The sequence below is a fragment of the Cryptomeria japonica genome, chromosome 8 (assembly GCF_030272615.1).
Source record: "Cryptomeria japonica chromosome 8, Sugi_1.0, whole genome shotgun sequence".
In the NCBI taxonomy this organism is placed as follows: domain Eukaryota; kingdom Viridiplantae; phylum Streptophyta; class Pinopsida; order Cupressales; family Cupressaceae; genus Cryptomeria; species Cryptomeria japonica.
The window spans coordinates 498,963,269-498,969,612 of record NC_081412.1 but is presented as its reverse complement, the minus strand read 5'-3'; positions in this window follow the sequence as shown (position 1 = coordinate 498,969,612).

The following is a 6,344-nucleotide window of genomic DNA, read 5'->3' as shown; positions in this document are numbered from 1 at the left end:
TTTATTATTGTAAAATCATTGTAAGCCGACTTGGCAAGTTGCAAAATGACTCTTATATAAGAGAGATCATTGTAGAAATTTTTGTGTAAGAGGGAGGAATGTAATTAGGTGAAATAAGGCAGACCTATTATGTGAAATATAGGTTAAGGGTTTATGTAAGAAGCAAAGCAGAAACCGGTACTGGATCTAGCATTATAGATGCTACTTTGAAGTAGTACAAGACACTGGATTTATATAATCCATTTTGTAAGTCAGTGAGACTTTCTATTTTGTATTTGAGCAGTGAGCTCTAGGCACTTGGCCTTCCTACATGTGCAGGCCCCTCTTGTAGTAGTGATATTCTCTTATTGGCCAGTAAGTGAATATTGTGGGTCATAAATCCCACTGAGGTTTTTCCCACACTGGGTTTCCTCGTTAAATCCTTGTGTTATGGTGTATTTTTCATATGGTTGTTTTTATCTCTGTTTATTGCATTACTTCTTGCTTACCGGTACATAGTATTAATATCCCTTACATGTTTTAAGTTAAGAAAATCATATAACTGGTTAGATACTAATTCACCCCCCCCTCTCAGTATCTATGGGAATCCTAACATTTATGACCAACATCATCCCTCCCCTAAGAAAAGTCATCTCTGGATGATAAGGACAAAAATCAAGGACTAACACAACAAAATGGGGATGAAGTACACTATATACAAGAAGAAAATCAATAAGAAGAAGGGGTTGAGGGGGCATCCCTGAAGGAGGTAGTTGCACCTCTGATGAAGAAGATGTAGGAACTACGGATGCCAGCCGAGCCCAGAACTCATACACCTATTGTGTCCTCACCTGAAAACCCTTTTTTGCTACCATCTGATGCTCAAGTGTGGATTTCACCATTATTGTTTCAGCAAGGAGTTCTTTTTTTTTCCTTGACATGATAGTACTCCTATGCCTAAACCAGACTTTTCTACAAAATATACTTTTTAGTTTTAGCCTCCACCAATTACTACTCAAATGATACTATCTCCCTAGCCAATTTGTCCTTGATAGCCACCCGCACTGCCCTCTCGGCATCCAACTCTTGGGTACACTGAGCTAAGTCTTAGGCTACTACTACTTCCAACCTGGTGGTCAGCTCCTCCCAAGTCCTCTGTGCATCCACCAAGGCAACCTTACATCTAGCCAAGACATACTTTGAGTTACTCAAAGCATACCATTCATGCTTGGAAGTGGCCACAACCCTCTAGCATAAAGGCTAGGAGACGCCTTAAATCCTCCATCACACTACTCAAAGGTTGATAATTGAACTGAATAACTCCCTGGTGTCGTACGACTTTGCTTTCTTGCAATGCCTTCCCTCAAACTTTTTTGTTTGCAACCTCCAAATCCATCTCCCTCTACAACTTATGGCTTCCCTACCAATGCTTAGCTTCAGGTTTCTTTCTCATAGTACAAAACAACCCTGACACTTACCATGACTTCTTTGATGCCCTTTGCTCAACTCAAAAATAAACTGGTGGTCTGGGAGAAGTGCCCCCAGCGGCGTCGAGGGGCAGTGCCCTCATGAGGTCCAAGGCAACACACATCATTTTTACAACCTTTAGAACCATATGGAAGTCCATGGCACACATCATTTTGGTGATATTTTAAGATGCCAAAAACCTTCTTGTCCACTCTAATTTTTTCAGTGTCCTGGCTCCAAACTCCATCGAATGATTTTTCAATTTGGTAGTCATTTTTTTTTAATAAATTGAATTCATGCTTGTTTGAATGTCGGCACAATTTTCTTTTCATGTGCCATCACCACTGTTTATCCCTGTCATGTCATGGAATTTTTCCTTTCACCCTTTTTTTAACCACCACTATCGTCACCATGCTCTTTTAGACCTACGGTGGTATTCCACAACCAGTGACCTCCATTGACAGTGCTCCACTATACGGTGGCTCCATCGCATGGTGGCCTCACCATGGTGTTTCCACCATATGGTGGCCCCCTTGATGGTGGTTCCACCACATGGTGGTCACTGATGGTGGCCCCCTTAATAGTGATTCCACTGCATGGTGGTCACCGACAGTGGCCCCCCCGATGGTGGTCCCACCACACAACGGTTCCACCATATGATGGTTCCACTGTGGCCATCGATTTTTTTTATTTTATTTTCTTTTTAAATTATTAATATTTTTCTTTTTTTTTTAAAACTATGCCTGGTAAACTTTTCGCCTATGGAAACTATTTCAGGGACATAAGAAGTAAATGCAGAGTACAAAATAAGAGATGCTAGTATGCCATAAGATAAGTGTTATAACTCCAAAGAAACAAGTATATATTCCTTCATATAGTCCCCAATTAAAATGATAACCATAGGATAGAATAGTAACCAAAAACTTAGAGCAATTCTTTCATTAATGCCAAAATGTCTAGTACAATACTCATTCTCTGCATCAGTGTCTCCAACAACAACTACAAGAGCATATATAAAGACATGGTCGAGGGTTGCAGTTACCACCCCTGGGGAACCATCATGCAATGGACAACTACCCTTGACAACATTAACATTCTTAACCAACGTAGCTTAACAAGTAGTAGAAAGCCCATTTTACGACCAACATCCATCATATTTAAAAAATCCACATTCAAATAGACTGCGTTTTCCAAATCAAAAACCTTTTTCCAAAAAAGGATTAATTCTTATGACATTGCGAGGTCAAAAAAGCCTAGTTAAAGTACAAAGTGTAAATAAGGCAATCAAAACCTTGAGTGAATCAATGAATGAAGATGCAGGTATGAGGCTATGCAAAGTACTCGAGTACAAACCTCTAATGACCCATTAAAACTTTTCAATAGCAATTATGACAGTGAAAAATTAGGGTTAGCGGCAATAAAAGAGGGGAAAGTTAAGTTATTTTCTTCACACATATATCGAGCATTCAGAAGAGCAATTTACAGAGCATTTAGGAGTGCAAGGCGATTTGGGCAAGCATTTTATCTCCAAAGAAATTTCATCTTCCAACAGTTTCATGAGGTATTTTTCGTTAGCAGAAACTCTAGTTTGAACACTTCTCTGATAGATCATGGATTATTCAGCCAATGTTGATACTCATTTGGTAGTGGAAATCAAGAACTACCCTTGTCCTAAATTCAATAAGCATCCCTTCAAATCCCTTTTGGATGAACCACTAGGAGCCTTCTCGAGCGTCTGTCATGGTGATCTTCACACCAAAGACATTAGGGTATACATTCACTATGACATCGAGGAGCTCGAAGCTCATGAGTTATGATGTGTTTTCACTAAGAATTTGATCATGGATAACTAGCTGAAATCGGAATTTGTCCACCTGCAGAGGAAGGGTTTCACCCAATTCATGGATTTTCCCACATTCAACGAAGCCGAATGGGTCTGTTACATACCAAGATGCATTCATGGTGAATTTATCAGGTTCGACCGACCCTAAAAAGTCATGAAAGAAGTGATCAAGAGAATCACCTGCCTACATAAGATTGGAGGTCTACCTGACTCTAGGGGCAAACTCTCCAATGCAGAACTCTGCAAATTTATCAACACCACTTTTGATGGTCATTCAATGAGAGTTGATGATGTTAAATTTGTTGCAATGATAATCAGATACAAATTTTACGAGTCAAACCGGCTGAACTCTGTCTCTAGTAACAAAATTTTGATTTCTCATCAAATGGTGAAGGAGGATGCACACTACAATATTTGTAGTGTGATGTTGAAGGAGCTGATGTCAAACCTTCAGAAGATCAAAAAAGATAAGAAAAACATGTTCTGGTATGGTTCTTTTGTTATTTTCCTAGCATTCTACTTTTTGGTTACTGTTCCAGTTTATGGGAAGATAAAATGGACTTTTGATCGACCGGTAGCCACCCAGATAGCCCAAATTTTGGATAGACAAGAGGGTAAACTAAAAAAGAAAAATTTATGGGCATTTTTCAAAACCTTTCAGGAGGAAATGAAGAATAGGGCTACGATTCCCAAGTCTATAGTAAAAAAACATAAAGATACAATATGTTTTATGGTAAATAAGGATGAATGTATGATGGAAGTAGTCCAACTTAGAATAGTCTAGATTATTCCTATGGGTTATAAGCTGGATGAGGCCACATTGGATGCTTATGCACAACATCTACTACAAGCATCAGTTGATGAGAAAGAGGATAAATTCGGCACAGCCCAGGAGAAAGGACTAAAAGTTCACCAAGAACAAGTTGCACCGGTTATCAAAAGAAAAATGACTAAGGTTGCAGCTAAGACCTTAATAAGTGAAGGGAATGATAGGAAAAAATTAGAACAAAAAGTTAAAATTATTGAATCTCAGAGAAGAGAAGAAATGAATCAAAAGAGGAAGGAAGAGAGGGAAGCCAAGAAGGTAGCTCAAGCTACTCCCAATGTGGTCCCGGTACCTACTGATTCTTCCAGGAAACCAAAAGCATCATCCATTGAGCATGTCAGTTCTAAACTGGCTGAACAAGTAAAGAGAAAATAGAAGACAACCTGAGACTATATGAAAGTTTCTTCAGAGGAGACCGAGTCAGATGAAGAAATCAAGGTTACTCCAAAGAAGAAAGGTCTTTCTATAAGAGTAGTAAGAGAGAAGAAGGAAGATTAAAAGGAAGACCCAGCTAAGGAGCCTTCCTGAAAACCTAAAATTACCATTGTACATAAACTCAATCCAAAGTCAGATGAGAAGTCTAAATAGGAAGCCAAAATAAGAACCGATAAGAAGAAATTAGATGCTCAATACATTATGGATCAGATAATTAATGATGGTAATTTGGATAGCATTTCTACATTCTTTGATGAATTTGATGAGAAGGATAAGAAGTAGATTGAGGAAGCTATTCTTTTATATCTTGATTCTTTTAGTAGAGCATTAATTGATTTAGAGAAAGAATTTCCTAAGGGGTTGTATGATAATCTAGAAGTCAAAAAATAACATGCAAAAAATTTGGACTGACAAATGAAAGAAACTAAATTAGTTAATCTTTACCCATCAATAACTACAATAGAGGATAGGAATTTGATCACTAAAAATGGCTCATTTGAATTCAATCCAAAGCACATAATAAATAATTTGATATTAGAAAGATTTTTAAAAATCAGGAAGGAGACCATAGACATTTGGGTCAGAATTATTTTGAATTTAGGTTATGAGTTGAGACCCAGTTTTGTTCAATCACAAAATTTACAGTTAGTAGAGGACAAGAAACCAACACCATTAGGAGAACATAATATAAATACAGATACTACTGTATCGACTAGTGAGTCAAATTTTGTAGCAGAGGATAACCCAATAGTTAATGTACAAGATACATAGGTTAATGTTGAGAAAGAAAAGGGTACAAAGGTAGATATATCTAAGGATATTGACAATAAAATTGTGGAGGATGTGCATGATCAGGTGAAGGCACCAAGTGGTGAAGCCATCGATGCATAGTAAATAAAGGATTCAACAGATACAGTAAATAAATCTCTAACAGACAAAGGGAGGGAAACTATGACAGATATTTCTACTGGCATGGCAATTGACACTACATCCATAGCCAAAGGAAATTTGTCACAATTTTCTATCAATTTTGACAAACCTTACCATAAGATGTCTCAGACAGAGAAAATTTTGGCAGCTGCAACACTCTAGGCTCAAGCAACTCAAGAGTTGGCCAAGGATGAATCAAAAGTCAAAGAGCTAATCAAGCACAATTTTGAAGTTTTGAACCGATTGGTACCTAAATTCCAGGCACAAGAGAGTGCAAGCTCATCCAATAAGCTGTAGGAGTTAATTGATTTCATTTCTAAGTGCTATGATTTTTTGCTCACAATTTCAATAACTAAGGCTAAGGACAAATTTGTTGAAGCCCAGAAACAAACATTCTTGCAAATGATTGCATCTGAAAAGGGTCAACTCCAAATTTTCTTGCAATCAATTGATACAACTTTGGAGGAAGGATGTAAAGTTTATAAGACTTGCTTATATTTTTCCAAGCTCACAACTTCCATAGAAAAGAAACTTTTAGACTGTGGGAATAATTTGATTCAGATTTCTAACTCTTATAACCCAACAACTAACCTTGCAAGTTCTTTGGATGGTCCAATTTTGGTAATCATGGATCAAATTTTGAAATTAGAGAATGAAAAGGACAACACAATCAAGCAAGCAACTAATCTCTGGAATCTCATAGGTCCCTGGGTGGATAATTTCTTATTTTACAAGACATCATGTATGACTTACTTGAAGAAGAAGGATCCCACTGTACTTGAAGAAATTAAATATTAAGCCAGTCTCTTGAATGGATTCACCTCTATTCCTGACTCTCTTAAGCAAGGTTGGGACTCTTATTTT